Source organism: Pleurodeles waltl, chromosome 7 (assembly GCF_031143425.1).
Source record: "Pleurodeles waltl isolate 20211129_DDA chromosome 7, aPleWal1.hap1.20221129, whole genome shotgun sequence".
Lineage (NCBI taxonomy): Eukaryota > Metazoa > Chordata > Amphibia > Caudata > Salamandridae > Pleurodeles > Pleurodeles waltl.
In genome coordinates this window covers 390,544,261-390,571,555 of record NC_090446.1, presented here as the reverse complement: position 1 = coordinate 390,571,555, position 27,295 = coordinate 390,544,261, and the positions used below count along the sequence as shown (strand labels likewise).

Genomic DNA, 27,295 nt, shown 5'->3' with positions numbered 1-27,295 from the left:
TCTCTGATAAACCTAAGGCTGCTCGAACAAGCTACCCCCTAAAAAGAGCGCCTTTGGATTTCTAGAGCAAGCCCATGTCCGCTGGTAAGGAAACCCCTGTACTCTTTGCACAATATATCTAATTTTGATATATCATATGAAGAGCTGGCTTCCTACAGTGGATCATTTGGGATTGCATCCCCCGGTGGCTGAGGAAGGCCCCCTAGGCCTGGTATATTTATTGAGAGTGCTTTGTGTGGCTCTATGTTGAGCCTTATCTTTAGCCATATTTCAAGAGTGAACCTGGTCACTGCAACCCCACCCATGGGGCACTAGGCACCAAACCGACCTGCCTGTCCTCCATCATGAACTGGTGTGGGAGGCGGCGCGAGCAGTCGGGCTACAGGGTCTCTGGGGACTACAGTGTTGTGTGGCCCACTGCCAATGCCCAGGATGTAGGTAGATAAGTTCAGGATTGAAAATAAGGTGGTGTACTATCAAAAACCACACCAAAATCTGGTTCAGCTCTCTCTGTCGCAGGTGTACCGTCCTCCAGTGTGGGTTCCCACTGAGATCTCACAACATGATATGCAAGAGGCCCAGCGTATGTTCCAAGGCTAGAGTGCAACACTGTAGGTAGTTGGAAGATGCAGATGTTTTGGAAAAGATTTTCCCAGGACTCTCACTCACCAGGGGAAGTTATAGGTAGTCGATCATGAGTTATTTATTTGAGCATAGTCTTTTAATAAGTGGTATGGACCCAGGGTTGGGAGCCTGTTCCACAATCCTCCCAGATGTATGTAGCCAGAATGATGAGAAATGAGCTGTAGGATAATGGGGATCGAAGTCTGACCCTTGCAACCTTTTAGGTTTGCTTCGGCAAACACACGGCTCGCCACAGATCCCCAAGACCACTCCTGCGACTGTAGTGATCACTGGAATGATGCTGGAGGCTATGTAGCCTAGGCTAGGCCAATGAGCGCCCTCTGCAGTGTGATCTCCTAGGTCTTGGAGCATTGCCCATCCTCCAGGCCAGATGAGATGTGGCCCCACTGTGGAGTTTGCCGTACCTCCCATACTGAGTGGGGGGAGAACAAGGCCCCTCCAGGCTGGTGGGTGTCTCCCAGTGTCGAAAATTACCCCGGGCCCAACGCCTCCTTACCAGCAATTGGTGCCCCCTTTGGTCAGGAGACAGCTGAGATGTCCCTCCGGCCCAGGCTGTTACGACTCAGTCGTCCCATCTCTAGGGGGCGCTGTACGGGGACTGTCGGAAGCCTAGGAATCACTGTGAACAGTTATCTAAACGTCCATTGCTGACTCCGGTTTGTTTCTCTTTTGGCCATGGTATACTTTTGTAGTACTGCATTTGCTTCCTGGGACTGCAAATCCCATAATGCACAGCCTGGTAGTCAAGAAAGCCCAGATTCTGTTTCCCATTGTTTTCTATGGGAGAAGTCCAGTTGCGCCTTTTCACTGGATCTTCTACTCCAGGACTTGCAAGTGTCTGAAACTACACACACCTGAGACCTCTCCTTTGCAGCTCAGCTTGGAACTGCTTATAAGCAGCCATTTCCTCAAGATCCCCGTCGTGCATTGGAGTTCGATTCCTTTGTGTTACAGACCCCTTGTCGAATGGTGTTCCAGTTTTGTTCCTGTGCTGTTCCAGCTTGATCCTGTTTCCTGTTTCTCTGCCCTGCTCCTGATTGTTCCAGCCAGAGTCTGCCCCCTATCTCTTAGCCTTGTACCTGTTTGTTTCTTCCAGAGCCTGCTCCCTGTTTCTCTGCCCTGCTCCTGCCTTGTTTCAGCCTGAACCTGCTCTCTGTTTCCCACTCCTGTTTACTACTCATTCCTACTCCCTGTATTCCAGTCCTGTCCTTGCCTGTTCCAGCCAGAGCCTGCTCTCAGTTTCCCAGTCCTATCTCTGTTTGTCCCAGCCAGAAGTTTGCACCCTGTTTTCAAGTCCTAGTCCCGCCTTTACTTCAGCCTGTTCCCAGTTCTTGCCTCTGCCTCTTTGTTTGTTCCCTTCTGTTTCTGTTTCTTCTTGGTTCTTTGTGTCTGGTAAGTGTTCTATCAGTCTTCACCAGTGTATAAGTGTCCTCCTTAGTACTCGGTTGGCTCCTGGTTCCCAGGAGGCAATTCCAGCCCCCATCCTTGTCTAGTGTTATACGTTGTCTTTCATGCCTAACAGTGACAGTGTGCTATTGCTGTTTTATCAGGAATCGCCACTGTGTTTCCAGCTGGACCCACAAGAGCGTGTCCTGTGTATGTAAGTACTATCCTTATTTGTGCTCTAGGGTATAGAGACAGAGACAGAATCACTTCTGCTGCCTCCTTTCTATGGGGCTGGCAGGGTGACTATCTGTAAGAGCAAACTGCACAGAGGCATTGAGATTCCCTGTCACTGTGGGAGGTTCAGCGCCTTACTCTGTGTACAACCCCAGCGTGTTTGCCACTAGTAATCTGTTTCCTATTTGTTCACACAAGGGTTGTTCTGCTTTTACTTTCCTGTTTCCTGTGTCTGTCCATAGCTGTCCTTTCCGTGTATGCCTTTAGCCGCTCTTCTGCCCCAGTACACTACCTCTTTAGGATAATCGGTGACCTCAAGGGGTGTCCCAACCAGAGTCCTGATCAGACCCGCCCAAAACCATGACACAGGCTTGCTTCCTCCGACTCTGGGATCCAAGCCCGTGAGCACCCAGGTTGTGGCATGTGCTCCGATAAGGCAATGGGCCTGGGCTGAGACAATGATGATGAGGCACCCACAGCTCCCAAGATAGGAGCAGGGTGGGGAGAAGACTGATCTGGTCCAGGTCCCCACTGCAGTGAATTCAGTACCCAGGGCTCCTCCGAGCCTACTCACTGCGTGTTCTGCTGTGCCATCTGCTCCGACTCATCCGCATGGCTGCGGTCTTCTGCCTGGGTTGGCCTGTCTCTTGAGTTTGCAGCAGAGGAGGCACCTAGCACCGGCAGACATTCACTGCATAAACCTGAGGAGCTCAGACATATAACTTGGAAGTTGCCCCCACATTGATGCGAAGCAGGATCAAGTCCATCATTGGATCCTGCTTCTGGGTTGGCTCTGTGCCTCGCTGAGTTTGCAGGAGCCCGAGCGACGCCAGCCAAACTCCAAGAGTTTTATGAGGCCATGCTCCTTATATTTGGGAAGTCTGACTCTGCTAGAGCACTCTTGGGCCTCACGGGGTCAGCAGGGCCCCACTTGGGTTCCATGCTGGAAGTTTGGCCTTGGCTCCAGGGGGCATCCATGGATCTGGATCGGCATCTCTTGTACCTCCTCAACCTTTCCTGATGCCGAGGGGTCCCTGGACCCTTTAGAATTTCCAGCTCCAAGATCCCATGGACTGGCGGGTGGACCTGGTTGAGGCCAGTGGTCTAGATTCTGCTCCTGACACAGGCATGCTTTTTCTCCCTACGGTGGCTACAGAGGAAGGAGTGCCCTATTATATTGTGGTGTGAAGAGTGGCCGAGGTCCTGGAATTCGAGCTGTCTTTGGAAGTCCGGATTAACCTCCTAACAGAGGTGCTTCAGCCTGGGGCTTCTTCCTCTGAACCCCTTTTGCTCTTCAATAAAGCCCTAACAGATGCTCTGCTGGGTACCTGGTCCAAACCCAGCACAGTGGCTCCTGTGAACAGGACAATTGCCCACCGCCATAGACCTGCTCCAAATGACCAAACGTTCCTGACACAACATCCCATCTCTGAGCGCTTGGTTATCCAAGCCTCTACATTCATGGTGCATTCTCTCCGCTTTCCCGGTTAGGGAATTCAAGAGGTTGGACCAGCCTTGAGAAGAAGATGTTTTATTTCGCCAGCCTGGTATTGTGGTCCGTGAACACTGCATGCTTTTTGGGCCATTACACCTCTACTCTATGGGACACAGTTGCGAAAGTGCTGGCACAGGTCATGGAGGAGGCCTGGGCCATTCTTTCCCAAGCTGTTGCTGACAGGAGAGACGCATCAAAGTTCACAATCCGATGTGGGCTTGACACAACCGACTCACTGGGAAGAGTGGTTGCCTTGACATAGCCTTGAGGCGCCACACCTGGATTTTAGGGGGCTGTTCAATCTGCCCTTTTGGACATGCTGTTTGATGGCACCCATCTCTTTGGAGACAAAGCAGACTTTACACTCAAGTGTTTCAAGTATTGTAATGCTACAGCTAGTCCTTGGGCCTCGAAGCTGCCCCTTGTCCCCTTCCATCTACCATACATGCTGCTCAGCATCTGCGTGGCCTCGGACGTGGGCTCTAACACCCCTGTGGATCATGGACCACTACGGGCAGGTTAGCCCACTGCCCCCCCCTTTTCAAGTTCCCAATTGACCCCCCCCGCTTCCTCCAACTCCTCCAGATCTGATGCTTACCCACCCAAGGACCAATCTGAGGCAGGATTCGTCATCACCTGCTCCACTGGCAGTCCATCACGTCAGAAGGTGGAATCTGCCATTAGTCTAACGGTGCTACTCCCTCTCCTTCGAGGCTACCCTTTTATCCATGCCACCATCCTAGATCACCTGACACTTCTCCACAAGGAGGTTATAGCTCTCTTGGCCAAGGGAGCCATAGTGAGCGTTCCCCGTGTCATAAGTGGGTTGTGGTTGTTATTCCCACTGCTTTCTGGTACCCAAAAAGGACAAGGGCCTCCGCCCTTTCCTAGACCTCCGGTCCCTTAATCTCTTCCTCAAGAAGGAGAAGTTCAGAATGCGCACTCTGGCTCAGGTTCTATTTGCCTTGGACCCAGGAGACTGAATGGTAGCGTTGGAATTGCAGGATGTTTACTTCCACATTTCCGTCCTGCCTGCCCACAGATGTTACTTGGAGTTCACAGTAGGCCATGAGCACTTTCAGTTCACCTTGCGTCCCTTTAACCATACCAGTGCCCCTCGGGTGTTCATCAAGGTGATGGTGGTTGTCGCAGCGCATCTGTGCAGGTCAGGCAGGGGTTTCTGTCTTCCCCCACCTCGACGACTGGCTGTTGAAGGTTGGCTCGCCCCAACCTGTCGTCTCCCACCTTCAGACTATGGCGGTTCTTCTGCACTCACTGGGGTTCACTATAAACATGCAGAAGTCACACCTGACTCCCTCTCAGATGCTCCCTTCCATCAGAGCTGTTCTGCAAACAGTGCAGTTTCAGGCTTATCCTCCCAAGCAGCAGGGTCCAGGATATTCAGGCTATGATACTGATGTTTCAGCCTCTATACTGGATTTTGGTGACACTGACTGCGAGGCTGCTGGGCCTCATGACCTCCTGCATCCTGCTGGTAACACATGCCAGATGGCATATGTGGGCTCTGCAGTAGGACCTTAAGTTCCAGTTGGTGAAGCATCAGGGGAATCTCTCCAACATGGTCAAGATCTCGGAGGGAACTGTGTGAGATCTACAGTGGTAGCTAACAAACTGCGATTGGGTCAGAGGCAGATCCCTCTCCCTTCCCCAACCAGATCTGACAGTAGTGACAGATGCATCACCTCCTGGGAGAGGTGGAGATCAGAGGCGTCTGGTCGCTGGCAGGGTCTGGATTACACATCAGCCTATTGGAGCTCCGGGCAATCAGACTGGCACTAATAGCATTTCTTTCCTCTCTCAAAGGGAAAGTGGTGCAGGTGTTCACAGACAACACTTACGCCTTGTGGTAGTGCCACAAGCAGGGCAAAGTGAGATTGTGGACCCTTTGTCAGGAGGCTGTGTACCTCTGGACATAGCTGGAACGTCAGGGCATTTCCCTGGTGGTTCAATACCTAGAGGGCTCTCTAAACACCAGAATAGATGAACTCAGCCGACATTGCCTGGTCAATCACAAATGGTGTCTCCATTCGGAGGTGGCACAATGTATTTTTCAGTAGTGGGGAGATCCTTGGTCAGATCTGTTTGCCTCCGCAGAGAACGCGCAACATCAGCAGTTTTGCACGTTGGAGTTTTCAAGGTGGAATTTGCTCTGAAACACTTTTTGTCTCCAGTGGAGCTCCGGTGTAGTGTACGCCTTTCCGTCCATACCACTTCTGCCCAGAGTTTTCAAGAAGATCAAGTAATTCTTGTGGCTCCGGACTAGGCGCGAAGAGTTTGGTACCCCAAGCTATTAACCATGGCATTGATCCTCCGATCAGACTGCCTTTTGGGAGGATCTTCTGTGGCTGCAGCAGGGGAGGATTCTCCACCTGAACCTGTCCAGTTTCTGCCTTCTTGCATGAAGATTGAGTGGTGCCATTTGACACCTTTTGACCTTCCGCCCGAAGAATGTAATGTTATCTTGTCAGCCAGGTGTCCCTCCACCAAAACGGTATATGCCTGTCTCTGACATAAATTTGTGGGATGGTGCACAAACAAGTCTGTTGACCCCCACTCGGCCCTTCTTTCTGAGGTCCTCTATTTTATACTTTCTTTGGCCCAGCAGGGCTCTGCTTTGGGCACCCTTAAAGGTTGTTTGTCTGCTATCTGTGCCTTTCTGAGATTACCTGACCAACCAACTTTAAGTATAATTTGTTAGTAGGTTCCTTAAGGGACTTACCCACATGTTTCCTCCATCTCTATCCATCATGCCCTAATGGGATTTGAATTTAGTTCTGACATTCCTAATGTGTGCTCCCTTTGAGCCTCTTCACAATTGTCCTCTGAAGCTTTTAACATTGAAAACAACCTTCTGTGTGGCCATTACATCTGCAAACATGGTGAATGAGCTGCAGGCATTGTCATCTAAGCCACACTACCTTCACATCTATCCTGACAAAGTGGTGCTTCTCACACGGGCCTCCTTTCTCCCGAAAGTGGTTACGCCATTCTATGTAGGCCAATCCATCACATTGCCTACTTTTTATGCATCTCCACATCATTCTAAGGAAGAGGAGAGACTCCAATGTCTGGACCCCAAAAGAGCATTGGTGTTTTACCTTGATCGTACCAAAGAGTTCCGGGTGGACGATCATGTCTTTGTTGGGTATGTGGGTGCAAAGAAACGTTGGGCAGTGCAGAAGATAACCATCTCCTGATGGGTCGTTCTCTGCACTAAATTGTGCTACACAGTGGCTAAAAGGCAACCCCCAGAGGGTTTGCATGCTCATTCTACCAGAGCGACAGCTGCAACCACTGTGTTAGCATGTTGCGTTCCTTTCCTGGACATTTTGTCAGGTGGCAACGTTGGCATCTCTGCACACCTTTATCATACACTACTGCCTGGACAGTCGGGTCCAAAGGGACGGGTACTTTGCCCAATCAGTCCTGCAAGACTTTCTAGTACGATCTTGGTTTGCAGACCTACCTGTGGGGATGGTATTACTTGGGTATTTAATCTGAGGAGAGGAATCTGAAACTAAAAGTCTCTATCAGATGAACAAGTTACTTACTTTCGGTAATGCCTTATCTGGTAGAGACATTTTCTAGTTGCAGATTCCTTACCAACCCACACATCCTCCCCACTCTGCAAACTGATTTCTGGGGACAGAGACTCCCTTGCAGGGCCATAGTTTTGACGCACCAGTGGTCTGTGTTCTTAATGGCTCCATGCTTCTGGCGTGGAAAGTTGTGAAAAGAAACTAATGTCAGCGCGCCTGGGTAGCATCTATATAGGTACCATGACATCATATATGGCACGCACAATGCAGACGACAGACCCGACCGGAGCCACCTAATGGCGCACAGGGGTACTGCTCAAGAAAAATCTCCAAATCCAGACTGACGCCTGGGGACGTTCTAGAATACGTCTCTACCAGATAAGGTGTTACCGAAGGTAAGTAACTTGTTTGTAGAAGTTATACGTTTGCATAGTAGAATGTTTTTATTGGATGTTATTAAATTAATGTGCTGTTTTCACCCTCATTTGTAAGTAGCCTAAGTTAGACCTGCTAGGTCCTGTATTTCATGACTGTGAAGAAAATGCTAAATCATCCTGTTAACATGAAATTTTCTTTCAGACTTTGTTCCCATGAGAAGACTAGTTTTGTAATAGGCCACTATTGTTTTACACATAGAGATTGTAGGTATTCAGCCTTGGAAGTGGAACATCCTGGACTGTGGACTAGCAAATTAAACATTTGTTTCAGTCTTGTGTGAAGCTACATGGATGGATGCATTTCTCATGACAGACCAAGGAAGAAATTAAATTGTTTTAACTTGAAGTTATGTGATCGATTAGTATTGAATGATGCCCTTTCAGCTTCAAATGAGTTGTTATCCTGAAAGAATCAGATTGTTGTTTGAACTTTGATATAGCAATGACTGGTTGGACTTTGGTCAGATTCAGAGATCCTCCTTTGGACAGATCCCTGTCATATTTCCAGATCCCTGTATCCCGAATGTTGAGACTCTTTGAGAGATCTCTTCCTCTCAACTTTTTGCCCCTTTAGCATGCTTTGCTGGGACTTAAAGATTTTCCTTAACATTTGTAGAATACTCTAGACGGGTTTCTGACATGCTGACACTTTCCCTTTTACCTATATTTTGCCCACCTTAATCAGTAACCTGTTGTCGAAATTATCTTTCTCCAAATTCTTTTTGCCCTTATTGTCCTTTTTTTATTTTGCCTGCATGTGTTCAGCTTCACACGTTTTCCTTTGCATTGGCTAACAGTAGAGATTCCCTATTCCCAGCTAAACTGAACCTTGATGTTCTGAAATTGCATTAATGCATATCAAAACTGAGCAGCGTTTATTTTCTGTACCACAGATTATCTTGTTGATGTGTTGCATTGTCCTTCTCGAATGCTTAGATTTATTAATGCTAGTTTATTTGAACTTATTTTGTTGTGTTGGACAACCCTTGATGATTCTGTATCTTTATAAATTTGTCATGCGAATTGTCTGCGTGACACTGACTGGACTTTTCCTTGTGTGGCCAAATTGGCCATACTCTGTAACTTAATTGGTTTGTATTGAAACTGTGTTGTATGGTTCTACGATGTTCCATGCAGGGACCAAAGATCCATTGACCTTGTTGAGCATTGATTCCTGTGAAGTATGAAAATGCTCCAGCAGATCTGGTAGCAGAGCAGTGATTTGTCTCACAAGCTCATAATTGTGAAAGCTACAGCCAGGAAGTGTATCTCCATAAAGGTTTGGAATGTTTGAGTTCCTACTCTTTAGGGTATAGACAAGTTATTGGTTTTTGCTTGCAATATTTTGCATTAGAGGTGTGTGTGAGATTCTGTGAGAGACATTAGCGAAGCGACAGCAGTGCTGAAAGAAGGGAGTGTGACGTCAATGAGTGCGGTGCTGGTATAAGTTGGTTGGTGTGAAGCTGCGCTGTTATTGGTGGACAGTGCCAAATGGCTATTGGCTGAGAATGAAATAAAAGGATTGTGGGATTGAAATGACTTTCTGATTGGATCAAAAATTATTGTGACTAACTAAATTACATTTTTCAAACCTTTAAAGAATGCATTATGAAGAGATGTTTATTTCAGGTCTAGTCACCACCTGAAGGTACTTAAGGTCATTATGTATCATCTGTTAAAAGATTTCATGCATGTTTATGGCTTGAACAATGGTGCAATGGTGCTGAGAAAGAAGTTGCCTTAGCATTCTTCCATTATGGAACTTTTCATCTGAGAATTCTAGCACGAAAGAAAATGGCGAACAAATATGAGAACAGGATGTAGACAGTGATAAAGACACTTAGGCCCTCATTCTGACCTTGGCGGTCTTTTCGCAAGACCGCCGAGTTACCGCCGCGGTGAAGACCGCTGACCGCGGCGGTATGCCGCTGTGCGCATTCTGACCGCTGGGAGCGTACCGCCGGAAAACCGCCAGCAGCCACACTGGCGGTCGGCGGGAAAGTGGAGACTGGTCAACCTCCACCGCCACGCCAGCAGAACACCGCCCACAGAATTACGACCCACATTTCTGTGTGGCGGTCTTCTGTTGGCGGTCACCTCCCCATGGCTCCTGTCACCTCCCGGAGGACCAACGCACAAGGTAAGTTGATCGTCCGTGAGGGGAGGGGGTGGGGGGGTGTTGTGTGATGTGTGCGTGCATGGGGGTGTGCGTGGGAGTGTGTAGAGGGGGTGTGTGAGTGCGTGCATGCGGGCGGGGAGTGCTGCTGTGCCTATGGGCAATGTGTGTAGTTCGGCGGGTGCGCATGTCGGCATGTATGTGTGCGGGTATGTGTCCCCGTTGTGTATGTGTGTGTGTAGGGGGTGTGTATATGTGCATGTAGGGGGTGTGTGCATGTCGGGGTGCGTGTATGTGCATGTCGGGGTGGGGGTGGGGAGGGGGTTCGTACCACCTCTGGGGGGTGGCAGGGGGGTGGAGGGTGTGGGGGGAGGACTCGGGGGGGCAGTGGGGGGTGGGGGAGACCCCTATCAGTGCCAGGTAAGGAATTCCCTGGCCCCGATAGTGCCTACCGCCATGGTTCGCATGGCGGTTCCCGACTGCCAGAAACCGCGGCGGTAAGCAGGGTCATGATACCGTTGGCGGTCTTGGGTCGACCGCCGGACCGGAGTACGCATACTCCAGCCCGTCGGTCATGACCGCCGTGGCTGTCGGAGTGGGGAAGTGGCGGTCGGTCGCGGCGGGGACCGCCGCGGTCAGAATGCCATTTTTAATACCGCCGGTCTGTTCGCGGTCCGACTGCCGTCTCTCCGCCGACCGCCAAGGTCAGAATGAGGGCCTTAGAGGCTTGATGGTATGCAGAGTAGAAAATGTCGAGAGCAGACATATTTGAGGGAATCAGAATGTATCCAGCTATTTCAAATGAAGATAATGAAAGCACTAGATCCAAGACTAGGAAAAAGACAGGAAAGGCAGGACATACAACAGAAGCTGTGGATAAAAGGCAGTTACATAGTGTTTCAGATTATGAGTTTATAAAAATGTAACCCTAATATGCCTACTGCTACAGTTGGACAGACCCCAAATCGGATAGTGCCAAGTACAACCCCAGATACAGTGACACAATTCCCTGCCACAAATCAATCAGTTCAGAGTTTTAACACAATTCAGCCTGTACCACGTCCTGTTGTAAATCAGGTTGTGCCAAATTCTAGGGTGAAACAGATAGTGCAGTCACCTTATGCAAACCCACCTGTGCAAAATTGAATCCCAAATCAGCTTGTGCCAATGTATAGTCCAGTTCAGTCAATGCCAAATGTTACTCTGAGTCAAACAGGACAAAGTTTCAGTGCTGTCTTAACAGGACATTGTGTAGCAATGACAGTTCCTCAGAATTAGACACATCATATGGGTGCAGATGCATTGACAGTTCCTGTGACTGTATGCCCTCTGGTTCCTTTGTATGCTCCAGGGATGTCTGAAGGCAATCCACATTCATTGAATGTTCTGACAGTTCCAGATACACCAGTTAAAGCTGCTGGGATATCGCTAATTCATAGGCATAAATCAGTGTATTCTAACAAATCGGAGATAGAGATAACTGCATCTCTTTTGAGACCGTTAACTCCAACACAAATTGCAGATCCAAACCCAAAGACAAGTCAGACAGGATCTACTCCTGATGCAAGGTTTCCTCAGTGAATCCCATCTTATTTTACCAGACCTGATCAGATCCAAAATGTAAATTGCAACACTCAATAAGGAGGAGTACCCTTTAACACACCAGAGAATGTCAAATTTTAATACCCCCTCAGCAGAATCTAAGACCATTAATAGCAGGAGTATTACACAATTATATCAGTTTACAAGGTTACACTATGCCGCAGTTAAATGAGTGGTTAAACAATTTGAATGCTGAAGATGTGGCAGGTGTAACCAATGGAATGCAAGTACAGAAGAGACACCAAGAGAAGGAGATCAGTCAATGTGCCCAGATTGAAATTAGAAATGAATGAAATTATTTTGGGAATGTTAGACTTAGGCAAATTGAAACTTACACAGAAGATGAACTGTGGTTTGTATGCAGAGACATTACCCAACGTGCAGGACAGACATGTGAGAGATTAGCTGAAGTAGCAGAGAAATATGATGTGAATTTGGAGAAATCAAAACTCCTAAAGAGAAGTTACAGATTGGAGTTTAGGCACAAAGGATATAGTCAACATGAGGTCTCTTTGAATGAAATTGCACATTAAGGAATTGATTACATACTTTCAGAAATGGGGACCTATGGATAAGTGGGAAGGTAGATGGGCAAAAATTATCAGAAGGAAGCAAAGTCAAATGTGCCTCCAGCAGAAGCATATCAAACTGAGGACAATGTAAAGATGCTGCCCATGAGAGAAGAGGAAGAGGCTATGTTCATGTACCCTGGACTAGGAGTGGTATTGTATCATTCACAGATGATTACCTGTGATTGAGAGAGAAACCAGTGGAATGGTACAAGCAGACAGAGATTTGTGAAACTTTCGAAATGCCTGTGGGAAGATTTGAATATGTTGTTTGACATTGCGGTTCCTACTGATTTGTGGACTGAATGCAAAGTGAATGTCGATTGGTCTAATTGTGAACCTCGAGATCTACCATCTGAAGAAGTGATAAAAAAATATTATAAAGTGTTTGAGTTCTTGAAAAACAAGGTGTCTACAAAAGATACTGATTCGCAGAAGGTTAACAGGACAGCTCAGGAGTCAAAGGAGTCGATTCATGCTTATTACAAAAGATTTTACAGGCTTTCAAATACCATGGTGTTACAGAAACCATAGAACCTAAAGGTATGGGTAATTTTGTGTTTAGATTTATGCAATGATTGAAACCAGATATAAGTGAGATGATACAGCAGCACTTGATCTGTTGGCAGAACACACCTATTGATGAAATAGTACAGTATGCAAAGTATTGTAGTGACGAATTGGAATTGAAACAGAAAAAGTTGAAAGAAAAGGTAATGGTAATGCAATTGAAGGCTGCACAGAAAGTTAGTCAGAGCCCACAGATGATGGTGAACACTTGTGGAATGCTGTAGTGAATCCTAGTTCGTTTTAATGGGATAGCATGAGTTAGCTTAGCCGCTGGCTTGTAGACTCGTGCCCCCATCACCTAGTGACTTTTAACCTACTTAGCTTGCTCTGTCTTAGCCCATTTCATTATTTATTTCTTCTAAGATGGCAGCCTTGTTTATAGTTAGGCCACTTGTTATGAGTTACATTATCAGTGTCACCATGCCAAGGCGTCAAGATCAAGTACCAAAGACAAACAAACAGTAGGTATTCACACTTAGGGATTTTCCCTCTCTATACTTTCGAGGGATTGTTGATATTAATCGCCGTCCCAAGCATGCCTGTTATCTATTGTTTTGGAATACACCTACGTCAGGGGACCTTGTAGATCTGTATAAATACATCACACTTTAGACAGATAATCAGAGGGATTCTGACCAGAGGGCATCGCCACCATCGCTGATACCGATGCTGCAGTCGTCTTGACGCTGACCCAGTCTTCGTGTCTCTACGGAGTCTGAGATAGAGACCTCATTCCAAGGTAACGAGGGTTGGGGGCTCCTCTCATGGACACAGCTTTGGCGGATTAGGTTTAGCAAACCCAGCTCTCCTTTAGGTAGGAGGTTAGGCCTATTCCCATTAGGGTATTAGGGCATATTCCATCTTATATATATATATACATATATATATTTCTTTCATATATTGCAAAATGGTGGGGGTCTTCATAACAATGACTTTCTTCTTCACAATACTGTTACTTGCTATATTCATTATCCTAATCATTGCAGTCCATGCAACTTATCGCAAATTGTAGTTATGTTAAATAAAAAGATATTAGAACTTTACTGCATTTGTGTCATTGCCTGTGTTTGTATGAGACAATATATCTGTGAGAAAATGGTAATCTCCGTTCAACCACGACATAACCTGAGATATCTTACTTTGAGTCCATGCGTAAGCGACTGCCATAAATCACCTTTTACTATTGTGTTTCTGGGGAGGTGCTGCTAGTGAGCCGGTAAGGATGGGACAACAGGTGCGACTTGTTGTAGGAAAGACTCAGTCACCTACAAATAAAAGTACTGTTATCCTTAAACCAGCAGTCTTGCTCAGAGCAAGAGTCCAAACTACGACAATGCAAGGAGTGCCACAGCAAGTGACAAATGTTGTCCAGCCTAGAGGTAGAGGGTGTGGTGTTCATGTAGATCAAAGTGGAGGTGTGGATGATGTTCAGGCTTTGAGGAGAACTGATCTGTGGCACGCATGGGGAAATGTTGGTCATTGGGGATGGGAGTGTCCCTTTAATAATGTGAATAGCCAAGTGCAGAATATTACAGTTGCTCAAGTACAAGGCAAAAATCAGGTTCAAATTATAAGAGTTCAAAGTCCCCGAAAGCCAAATGTGGATGTGTTCTTAGGACAGCAGATGCAGATACCACACGCCCTGATGAGTCAACAGCAAATGGTTGTTCCCCAATGGAATATAAATCAAATTGCAAGTGCAAATCTAAATCAGCTAGCATCAGAGTTCCCCCTGTTGGACCTGAGTGACGAGGCATTTTCAGAAATTCTTCAAGTTGATAGCTCAGATTATGAGGATTGCCTGCCAGTTGCATCCTTATAAATGGGTTAATCTGGTCCCTCCGTAAAAGCCAACGTTGTGGGACATGTCATTCCGATTTGATACTAGAGCTACAAGTTCCACTGGCAGACCAGCAGAAGTGCCAAATTGGCCCCTTTCAGGAAAAATAATCCAGGTTTTAAGAGTCGCAAATAAGCAATTGACCAACCCTGTAACATAATATGTCTCTGTAAAAATAGGGTCATTGGAAGATGTAGACCAATTTGTGGTCTGAGATTCAAGCCCTGTAAGTTTACTTGGGCATGACCTACTGTGTAAAGTAAACTGTTCTATTAGTTGTACCCCCTTAGGAATCGCAATCAAAGCAAATGAGGAAGATGTGCCCTGTAAAATTGTGCCGCAGTACCAGAGTGTCACATTGTACCCAATTGTAGGAAAGTGCCCTCTTTCTTGGCATGGTTACCCCCATTTTCTGCCTGTTGTCAGTATGTTTGACTGTGTTTGATTGCGTCTACTGGGTCCCTGCTAACCAGAACCCCAGTAGTTTTGCTCTCTCCTCTAAATTGTACCTTTTTCTCCCCGCAGTTGGCATACCGGTCCCCCCATGTAAGTCCCTAGTATATGGTTCCCAGGGCATTAGGGTTGCAGGAGATCCCTATGGGCTGCAGCAGATATTCTGCCACCCATAGGGAGTCCATGCAAAGGCTTCTGCAGGCCTGCCATTGCAGTCTGTGTGAACCTGGTGCACACACCCGGTTTCACTACAGGTCACTACACCAGGTCACTGTAAGTCACCCCTATGGTAGGCCCCCTCGACGCAGAGTGCAGGTACCTGTGTGTGAGGGCACCCCTGCACTAGCAGAGGTGCCCCCACAAACTCCAGCCCCATTTTACTGGACTTCGTGAGTGCAGGTATGCCATTTTACATGTGTACTGGACATAGGTCACTCACTACCTGTGTCCAGCTATATAATGGTATCACCGAACCTGCGCCTGTTTGGTATAAAACATGTTGGAATCATACTCCAATACTGTTGCAAGTATTGGAAGTATGATTCCATGCACTCTGGGGGCTTTTTAGAGGACCCCCCAGCATTACTGTCACCAGTCTTACAGGGTTTTCCAGGCATCCCAGGTGCTGCCACCCCTCAGACAGGTTTCTGCCCTCCTGCTGCATGATCTGATCAATTCCAGGAAGGCAGGACAAAGGATTTCCTTTGGGAGAGGGAGGTAACACCCCCTCTCCCTTTGGAAATAGGCATCACTGGCTTGGGAGGAGTAGCCTCCCCAAGCCACTGGTTTGCTTTGAAGGGCACATATGGTGCTTGGTGGAGGTAAGCCTTTGCCTTCCCACGCAGGACTGTAATCCCGTGCACCGCATCTCTTGCAGCTGCCAAGGCTTGTTTGCATCTCCTCCAAGGGATCTTCAGGTGACGTGTAGCTCCAGCCTCCAGCACACCATCCTGCGTGGTTCTTCTGCGGCCTGGGATCCACTTTTGTAGTGCTGCATGGGCTCCTTCTGTGACTTTTGTGTCCCCATCCAGTGGGACTTCTGTGGGTGCTGCCTCTGCTCCTGTGGATTCTCTGTGATGCTGAGGTTCCCTGTGACTCCTCCCTCCTGGGTTGAGTCCTCCTGGGCCTTGCTGGTCCCCGGCAGTACCTCTTTTCCACTAACCGCACATTTGCCTTTGCCAAGGCTTGTCGGTGGAAATCCTGCACCAACACCTCTCTGCAATCTTCCTTCCGGCGTAGGACATCTTCTGCATCCATTTGGAACTCTTCTCCGGCTCCTGGGCTGCAGTGCTGATCTGGTCTTCAGAACTGTCGACCAACGCTTGCATCCACAGCTGGGTGGGTAGTACCTCCTACTCCTCCTGGACTCCAATGTGACTCTTGGACTTGGTCCCCTCTCTCCACATGTCTTCTTTCTTCAGAAATCCACCACTGGTTTTCTTGCAGTCTCTGGGTGTCTTCTTTTTATTCTTTTCCTCCTTTTGGGTGGTTTGGGGGAAAATCCAGTGTTTTACTCCTGCATTTCTGGTCACTGGAGGGTACTGAGTTACTTACCTTTTGTGGTTCTCTAGTACTCCCAGCTCCCATCTACACAGTTTACTTACCTAGGTGGGAGTACCTTGTTCGCATTCCATGTTTTTTAGTATATGGTTTGTGCTCCCCCTAGGGTCACTATTTGCTATTACTATTTGTACTGTTTCCTAACTTTTTCTATGCCTATTTTTGATTGCTAGTATATACATTTAGTCTATTACTTATCTCCTAAGGGTGAGTCACCTGTCTAGTAATTTGTGGTGATTTGTTCCAAAAATAAAGTACCTTTGTTTTTGTACAACTGAATGTTTTCTTTCATGTGTGTAAGTGCTGTGTGACAACAGTGGTTTTGCATGAGCTTTGCATGTCTCCTAGATATGCCTTGGCTGCTCATCCACAGCCACCTCTAGAGAGCCTGGCTTCTAGACACTGCCTACACTTCACTAAGAGGGGATACCTGGTATAAGGTGTAAGTACCACAGGTACCCACCACACGCCAGGCCAGCTTCCTACACCAATGCTGACATGTTACAGTGATACCCGAGATTTAGGATTTTTCAGGAAAAGAAATAGGTCTCATCAACGGAGTTGAGCGTATCAAATAACAGTGAAGCCAAACGCAGTGTACTCAAAACACCCTCATATAACATGACACCAGAGACAATTGCATGAATACCTTCCCTGATTAATAGTCTTACTTAACAAGAGATTATGGGAAGTCCATGTAACTCACCCATTCTAGGACTGGGGAAGCCCAATTGAAAGTACTGCATAGTCCAAGACCTGAGAAAAGTAAATAAGATTGCCATTTCATTTTGACCTGTGATACCGAATCCTGCAGTGATTTTATTTCAAATTCCATGTGAAGCAGAATGATTTACAGTGATTCACTTGTGCCAAGCATTTCTTTCCATACTATTGCATGAGGAAAGTCAATTTGTATTCAAAGTTGGCAGTTGTGTTTTGGCATGATGCTGGACTCCTCAATGGCATACTGAGTCAACAATTTTCAAACCAATCTTGAAAAATAATCTGGTCCCTTAAGATGTCGTATCACTCACTCTTAACATAGTACATAGATGATTTACTTGTTGCATCAACCACTTGAGAAACATGCAGCAGAGACACAATAGCTCACTTGAATCATTTAGGAGAAAATGGATATAAGGTTTTCCCAGCAAAATTAGAGAATTGCAAGAAAGAAGTCCTGTATTTAGGTTGCCACATTGAGAAAGATGTGGGGAAAGTGTCACAAGAAAGAATTTCAGCAATCGTGAAAATGAATCTCCCTGCCAAACAGAAAGAAGTCTGAATGTTTCTGGGAATGGTTGGCTACTGTCATCAGTGGATTCCAAACATTCCCCTTTTAACCAAGTCTTAACAGATGCTGACACAAAAATGTGTCTAACTCGTACATTGGATGACAACTGCAAACGTGCCTTCACAGAGCTGAAAGAAGGCTTATGCTGAGCCCCAGCTCTGGAAATGCCTGATTATAACAAATATTTTTCTTTGTTTTGCTGTGAGAGGAATGGAAGTGTCTCAGTTTTGATGCTGCTGCATTGAAATGCGAACAAGCCAGTGGCTTATTTTACTTCCACTCTTGATCCTGTGGTTTCAGCGCTGCCTGGTTGTTTAAAGGCAGTTTCTTCTTTGAGCGTCAGCATAGAACAATGCAAAGGCATTGTTATTGGTCATCCCGTGCATGTTTTTACCCCCCACTCAGTGGAGATACTTTTAACCCACACAAAAGCGCAATACTTGACCAGTGCGTGGTTGACCCAACATGAGCAAGTTATCCTCACATCTCTGAATGTTAATATCAAAAGGTGTATAATTTTAAACCCTGCTATGTTATTGCCAAATTCTGATGAAAATTTAAATGACCGTGAGGATGAGGTTGAGCATGACTGCCTCGGTGTGACTGAATTGTGCACCAAACCAAGACCTGACATTCAACATGTCCCCTTAAATGAAAATCACTGTCATGTTTGATGGCTCCTGTTTAAGAGATAAAGATGGTACCCTTAGGGCTGGTTGTGCAGTTTGCATGGTCTCAGACGTGATAGAAGCCTCTTGGCTTTGAGGAGTCTTTTCTGCTCAATTAGTCTAATTGGTTGCTCTTACCAGAACAAGTTGTGTTTCTGAACAGCTAAAAGTGGCACTCTCCACCAATAGTATGGGTTTGGTGTAGTTCGGGATTTTGAACAGTTGTGGTCACAGAGAGGATTCATGACCTCTGGATCCCCTATCCAAACTGGTGATAAGATTTACAATCTGTTGAATGCATTACAGCTGCTTGCAAACATTTTGTTTTGTAAAGTGTACAGCCCATAAGAATGAAGTGGTGAGATACTGTGCCCTTAGTTATACCTCCAGTAATGGAGAGTGGAATAATGAGACAAGTCAAAATGTTCTATTAACTGCTGTTGATATGCAGGAGGAAGTTAAGAGATTGTAGGAAGAAGTGACAGAAGAATAGCACCACAGTTGAGTGAGAGCAAGAAGGAATGAAGATGATATTTGGGTTTCAAATGATGGGAGATCATTGTTGGCAAATAGCTTTTTGTCACATATAGCTAGATACTATAATGGACAGGCACATATAGATAGAGATTCAATAATCAGAACTTTTATACAGACAGGGTCCAACCCCAGATTGAGTGATTGCAGAAGCCGTGTGCCACAGATGTGTCACATGCCAGCAAATTAATGTCGGAAAATGCACTGTTGTTACACTGAATCATATGGGTAGATCAGGAGGACCGTTCAGCAAGATGCAGTTGTATTTCATAGAGCTGCCATTGTGTAATGGACTGAGATACATCGTAGTCACAGTATGCATTTTTTCACACTGGGTTGTAGCCTATCTGACCCCGGGAAATGATTGCTACTGTGAGAATAAGCTGTTAAGTGGGGAACTGATCCCATGATTCCGGTTTCCGACTTCTCTAGAGTCAGTCTGAGGAACTCATTTCAAGAGTGAGGTTGTGAATTTATTGTGCGCGGCATTACAAGTTGAGCAAAGTTAACAATGCAGCTACAGACCTGAGACTTCTGGACTTGTTGAACAGATTAATATAACCCTAACGTCCAGATTAGCAAAAGTATGTGCATCCACCACTTTGAAATGGCAAGAGGCATTGCCTCTTGTCTTAATGAGTACACGCAGTACACCCGACTGAAAAACTGGGTTGTCCGCTCATGAAATAATCATGGGAAGGGCCATGAAATTGCAAGCAGTGCCTTTGAATGTGCTTCTGAACATTACAGATGATTCAGTGCTGGATTATTGTAAAGGACTGGATGATGTGGTTCGTTCTTTGCCTCATCAGGTTGGAGAAGCTACAATACAGTAATACAGCAGGAGCTTTGTCATTACCTATGTCCAGGTGACTGGGTCATGATTAAGGAGCATGTAAGGAAAACATGCTTGGAATGGCACTAGAGAGGTCCTCATCAAGGGGGATTGGTAGCCCCTACAGCCCTAACTGGGTACATGCAAGCCATACTCGCAAGGGTCTAGGTCCCCTAGATGATAAAGCACCTGTTCCGAAAGGGTCGGTTACAGTGAGCGAGAGGGATCAGGATAGCCAAGCGGTTGGAACTGGACAAATGGCTGCTACAGCATAAGCACAGTCTGAAGAGAATCCTGAGCGAGTCAACAAAAGTGGATGGATCAGAATGGTCGAGACAGAATCGTTTGACTCATGCAAGCTCGGATGCTGAAGAAGGACCAGTTGCTGTAGAGAAAAGAGCTGTACCAGGAGACAATTGGCCCAAAGAGCACTCAGTGCCTCCAACTACTGCTGAAGAGACTGAAGAGTGAAGTCAAAGTGACAGTGATGCTGAGGGTCAAGAAAATAGAAGATCAAAGAGAAAGAGAGTACCATGCTGAAGATATTCTGCACCTGAATGGACATATTTTGCTGCAAATGACTGGGAGAAGGACTTTGCAATCTTTCACTTTAGCAATTCAAATCCAGTTAAAAATTCTTGAGTTTGAAATCGCAGTGGAGCTGAACATTGAAATCTCATTGCCACTTGATGAACAAAGACATTATATTTTTGATGTGATTTAGTGATTGAGCCGTACCTTTATTAAAGACTTTTGAACTTTTAGTAGACGTCTTTGAACATCTGCAAGTAGAGAAAACTCTTCATGAACTTTCCACAAAATCAAGGAACTTTTCTGAATAATTTATACCTTTAAATAGACTATTTTTGATTCTGACCTAATCCATTACACAATTTTATTGCACTTTGAACAATGCTTGAAAAAACTACACATTTTCCTACTTGTGAATGCTTATGCATTCATGGTAAAAAGAATCTAAGTGAAGTGTATGCTTCCAGTATTGTGTGCCTAAGACCTCTGTGTGCTCAGAACAAATTTACATCCCTGCACCCATTGTTTAATCAAGCATTTTAGACCTCTGTATGCTCTGGACAAATTCAATGGCATGCACCCATTGTCTAATCAGGCCACAAGCTATTTGAAGGCCCACAGTGCATGCCGAAGGACCCGAGTGTCCAAATCTTAAATGTTTCAAGCCTGTTTAACATAAGTTGGCCTTTAACTGGAACCCCTTCTAAGGTTCCTATTCCATTGTATCCTTAAGTGAACTTTTCACCTTACATGTGTCAGTGCCGGATTTGGGCCTAAACTGGTATTTAACCACGAACAGCTATATGGTTTCTGCTTGGGCTTGTTGTTGCGCTATAGTCTCGTGTTTTATATTGTCTGCTGTGTGTTTATATTTTACATTTCCTACAGCATTACCCCCAGCCTACGGAATTTTCTGTAGCCCTTTACTAACATTACATCAGTCGGAGTATTATCGATATTTATACTCAAATTATGACCTAATGTTCTAAATTGTCCCCATTATGAAACTTTTTTGTAACATTTTAAAGACGAAAACAATTGACACAGTAGGCGGTTTCTTTGCGCCTACATTAATGTTTGGTACATTTTATGCCCACAAGAATAATTTGACCTGCATTCTTAGCTCATTAGAAAAGGAGTTCATTTGACAAGTTGAGGAGAAGAGCAATGAAGGCTAAAATAGGAAAGGGAGTAGTCTTACAATATTAGGGAAAGGATATAGCCCACTCAGTAGCTGGGAATCAAGGATTCCTAGCTTTAGATTGGCAACATTTAGGGAAATTATGTGTATGTAGCCCTAGATAAAAGACAGATGCACATATTGTAGGGACTAGTGAATGTCGATGTGTTTTTGTTTGAGTGTTTTGGCTTTCATGCTGAATGGACAGGATCCTGCCATAACAATTTTTTATTTCATATGTGGAAAGAATGCCTATTACAAGCTTCCAAAAGGCTGGGATGGTACATGTTACATGGGAATAGTTTTTCCAAAGATTTATCATGTGTACCATTTAAATGATTCAGTCTGGGATGAGAAATATAACTCCAGATTTAAGCGAGGCCATATTGTTAATGAACACAGAAACGGTTGCTGTAAGATCAATGGTTTTACAAAATCGCCTTGCGTTAGACATTCTTCTTGCAGAGGAAGATGGAGTTTGTAAGATGTTACTTGCTCATCAATGTTGCACTTACATACCTGACAATAGTAAGGAGGTAAGAAAATATACTGCAAACATAAATGACTTGAACCATGACCTGAAAGAGTTAACCGTGACAGGTGCATCTAAAGCGATAGGTAGTGGTTTTTCAGCTACTGGAAGATTGTTTAGAACTTCTGTGAGAGGAATGGTGGGAACCATTTTGAGACCCTATTGATAATGGCTTTATGTGCCCTAGTTGCAGTTGGATTTTTAAATTAGGCAAGAAGCTCAAGGAGAAGCGAGCAAAGAATAGACTGAGAAAAGAAGAGATTTAAATGGAGACTATGGTGGTTATATATTATAGTAACACCAAGCAGTTTAAGGGCTTCAGAATGCCTTCCTGAACAAGCCTCTGAAATGTTCGGCTATCTTATTGAAAATGAGAGTTAGGCTATTTTGTGATGGCTTGATTCGGCATCAAAGCGGGGGTGACTGATGTAGCAGCAAACTTTAGTGCTGTTGTGTCACAGACGTCATCCATATTTGACAGTTTATGTATTATGTTCCCTAAAAGTACTAATAGTTTGATTGTAGAGTGATACACTGGGAAGTCATTTTAAATGTCCATTTTTTACACTATTGTTAGAAACCATGGTGGTATCAAAGTATAACTGAATGTTCGAAGGATTAATTGATATTATGTTAAAATTTAAACTTAAGCTATTAGTGTGTATTGAAACGATATTGAGCTTTTGATGATTAATGTTTTAAATATGTGTGCAAATGTAGAGAAATGGAGCTCTACATGACACTGACTGAACTGCATTAACAGACTCTATTAGTTTAAAGTTAAGTAAGTAAGTAGCACGTTTATAGAGCGGGCGATTGCCCACAGGTGTCTTGGTGCTAATGTTCCCAGGAGAGAGTACAAGGAGACTGGACCTTATTTGAAAGGTTGAGGGGGAAAAAAGCAACATTTTTAATAGTTTTCTAAAATGAAGTAAACTGGATTGTGATCTCAGACTCAGTTCCAGGGAGTTCCAAAGATTGGACGTGCAATTGGAGAAGTGTCTGCCACCCCACCCAACTTTATTTATTCTGGGGACACCTACATAGCTTAATCTAAGTGTGCGGCCTGGTGTATGCCAAACAAAAACCCATTGAAAATATTCTGGGCCTGTCCGATGGAGAGCTTTGTGCATAAGACGAAGTGCTTTAAAATGAACCCTTTGCCTGACTGGTAGCTAGTGAAGTCTCCAGATGGTTTGAGACACAGTTGAAAATTCTGACATTTACTTCAAAGTCCTGGCAATAGCATTTTGAAGCAATTAGTGGTTTTCAGCAGATGCTTTTGGGTGTCCAAGTAATGGGCATTGCAATAGTCGCGCGGTCTAAAGGACCCAGGTTGGGTGGCCACCAGGTAGTGTTCCAGAAGGTTGTTTCCTTTCCAAAAAGTATTACCTCTGTTTTGTCTGAATTTAGTTTCAACACAATTTTTCAGCATCCAACTAACTGTGCCCCATGCACCCCTTAAAATGTTGTCTACTTCCTCTGTCTTAGCTGATAACGATACAACAATTTGTGTATCATCCACATAGGAAATAACCAAAAAGCCATAACTGTGGATTAAATTGGCCATTGGGGGTGGCCTAGACGTTGAACAAAGTGGGGCTGAGTGAAGAACCTATGGGCACCCCACATGAAAGAGAGATGGTTTAGAGACCGAATCACCTAAAGCCACTACTTGCTCTCTACCATGCAAGAAAGAACTCAACAAGGCGAGTGCTTCATCTTTAAAGCCAATAGTTTTCAGCAGGTTAACAAGAAGTGAGTGGTTGACAGTTTCAAATGCAGCAGATCTAAAATAATCAGCACTACTTTCCTGCCACTGACCACCATCCTTCTTATTTCCTCTATAGCTACCACTCATGCGGACTCTGTGCAGTGATTGGGTCTAAAACCACATTGAGAGGAGTTCAAGAGCTGGTTATCGTCTAAAAAAGCCATAATTTCCTAGTTTATTGCTTCCTCTAATATTTTAGCAGGGATTGGGAGGCGTGAAATAGGCCTGTAGCTTTTCGCATCCTGTGGGTCAAGAGGATTTCTTTAGCAGAAGTACAGAGGCTTTCTTCCATGATGCCGGAAATGTCCTGTTAAGATTTGGTTTAGAACTTCAGTGAGATAAACTGATACTGTGTCAGAGATCTCATGTAGAATATGATGGGGACAGGGATTACAGTGCACCCCAGATTTTGTAGCCACAATGAGTTTAGCTACCTTCTCTACTGAGAGAGGGGCAAAGTTAGTGAATATGTTGTGTGTTCTCAGCCTGGTCATCCGTGAGAATGAGGATAGGAATGTGAGCCACGCCGGGAATGTTGCTGTGATTCAGGGGAAACACCTGAAAGATGAGATCCACCTTATTCTGAAAAATGTCAGCTAGTTTGTTGCAGAAGGGTATATCATGAGTATGAGTATTATATTTACATAAATTGGATAAGGCTTTTATAGTCTTAAAAAGCTCCCTGGAGGAGTCCTTACCTGAGCTAATTTTTTTCGTAAAATATATAGATTTAACAGAGCTGATTAGAGCTTTATACTCATTGAGAAGAGTTTTATATTTAGTTTTTTCATCTGGGCAGCACTCCTTGGTCCACCCACATTCTTGATGTCTGCATTTTTGCTTGAGAATCTTAACCTCATGGGGGAACCATGGTGCCGAGTTTATTTTCCAGTGCCTAATTGCTGTTTTTTCAGGTACCTCCAGAATGGCTGCTGAATCAGTCCATTTTGTGTAATGGGCCGAGGCTATCTCAACATTGTCAAATGGTGGCCTAGAGCTCAAATGGATGTTAGATCACTGGGATTCACCTTCTTCCCGAGCCTGCATTTAAACGTGTTGGAAGTATTAGAACTGGAGAAATTGTTTAAAGAGTATTTTAGTGTTAGAGAGATACCTTTGTGGTCTGACCATATCAGAGGCAAGATTTTAGATGTGAATAGCTTGATGAGTGGGTGCCTTTATAATTTGAGTATATCGATACTTGAAAGGCTATCTACAGGGTGTTCAATGTCACTATCCTCAAGTAGCTCCAAATAGAAATTAAAATCGCACACTATGGTAAAATTAACACATTCCTTACAGTATTCTGAAAAGTCTTAGGGATGAAATAAATGTATATTTGAGTAGTATAAAAGGACGCCATTAAATGTGTTGGTACTATTAAGTTTCAGTTTGAACAAGAAAGCTTCAGACTGAAGATGAGAAACGGGCTGGAAAGCTTTTCTGGATCACCTATGAGTTTGGTTTTACACTTGTTTACACCACAAACTGGAAGTAGGTTGAGATCACAAAAAATAGGAAAAATGGCTACCTCTTTGAAAAATGCCATAAATGCGATAACAAAAATGCAGTTTTTTAAATTCAGCTCTGCATGTTCCTGAAAGCTTGGAAGGTGGCGACCTTAGAACAGCAAACCGTTTGTTGATGCCAGTTTTAGGGGGAAAAACAAACACTTTTATCCAGAGCATATTTCCCTTAAAGTCAAAATGCAAACATATTTGGCATATTTTCTCTTTCACTTCCAGGGGAATCCACTAACCCCGAGTACTTTTAGAATCCCCAGGATATTGGGGGGGAGGAGAAAGGACACAAATTTGGTGTGACTACCTTATGTGGAAAAATGTTATTGAGCCCTAAGCCTGAACTGCCCCAAATAGCTAAAGAAAAAGGGCTCTGCACTGGAGCACAAGCAGTTAAGGGGTTAAGGAAACAGATTTTTGATTGTTGTACAAATACATTTGGTTTTCCACAACTTTAAATAAGTGTCTGTTTCTCTTTGTTGACTGTGGTGATTTCTGGGTATTGTGCGAATCGGTGGTCCACTAAAGTGTAATTTCAGGCCAAAATATACACATGATCAAATTAAGTTTGCATAATCGAGTTCAAGGTAATTAGGCTGACACTGTGCATCCTAATTGTGCAATACAACGTTCCCCTCTAGCTCATCTTTACCTCGGCCACACACCCGTGGCACGTTCTATTGAAGCAGTAAAATAAGAGTGCTCAACCTAGAAGTTCGTCTTTTCGATTAAAGCTAAAGATAGGAAATATTTGTGTTGCAGTTAGAGTACGACAATTCTCCTTTCCCCTTCCCAGGCAGCCCCTTGGTCAGTCAGTGTTATTTCTGGTTCAGTTAAGTTGCGTTTAACCCATGTGAAATGAATGTAATTTCCTAACTCTCCCGTTCTGCAGCTCTCGTTCAATTCAGCTGCCACTGTTATTCTGATTCAGGTTTGGACAGAGTGGGCAGCTACAAAGCACTGCCATGTTAGTTCTGCATCTCATAGGGCTTGATGAGGTCGGCTACCCGGCAATTGTGGAAAAGGAGCAACTAAGACAGGTTGCACAAAAAAGAATCCTTAAGGAACTTCACACCATACAGTTGGCATGTAGGTCAACATGTAGTCAATGTGTAGTCTGAGTGTAGTGATCGCTTATGGTTATGCTATTGGAGCTCAGACTCTACTCCAACAACTGCTGTAGCTTTTGCCACGTTAGTTACTGAGTCCCTTCAATCACCCAGACTGTCTGTTTTCAGCGGGAGAAGCTCCACCGCCACCAAATGACTTTCACACAGGGCCCACAACAGCCACATGCTTCACGAAAGGGTCTGCCCCTTCCCAAGGTTACCAGCAAACCACACTGACTGTTTCAGGAGCGTGCATACAACTTCTTCAGTTGTCTTCACTTCCTCCCTCTGCTGTTCTCTTCAACTGGTGGTGTTTGGTCTCATTTGGTTTGGTTAGTCCTGCTCCGTTCCATTAACCTTGCTTGAGGTCACCTGACTCATTGACATTTTGCAAAGTTATGGTGGAAAGTACAGTTCATATCATGCCCTTGTGCTGGCTCAGGCAGCTGTTTTCTTTACCAGACTTTGGGCCATATGTACGAACACATTTTCCCATAGACATAGAATGGGCAAAACTGCTTGCTACATCCGGCCCTTTCTCCTTATTCTCAATTTGCGGCAAAGATTTCGATTGAGTCAGAAATCCACAATTTAATGAGGATGAACAGTTATGTATTCTGTATTCCCCAATATGCTAAGATTACTGCTGGAATACAAGCACTTGGATTGAACAGAATAGGAGAGTCTGGAACCGTCTAAAGAGCATGTTTACGAGTGCAGGTACTGGTGTGAAAGTAATATGTAATGTAATAAGTGAAGGTGTGTTCTGATCACCAAGACTGAAATCTTTTTTGTTTTGTCTTTCTTGCCACTAAACCTTATGATAGCTAAGCAGGAAAATAATACATCCA

At 44.9% G+C, this 27,295-nt stretch overlaps 1 protein-coding gene across 5 annotated transcripts in view; it reads left to right on the top strand.

Annotated features, from left to right (window-relative positions):
* Positions 1-27,295, top strand: part of LOC138304103 (CMP-N-acetylneuraminate-beta-galactosamide-alpha-2,3-sialyltransferase 2-like) — a 379,283-nt gene that overhangs the window by 226,877 nt on the left and 125,111 nt on the right. The gene's annotated exons all lie outside the window — the stretch shown is intronic.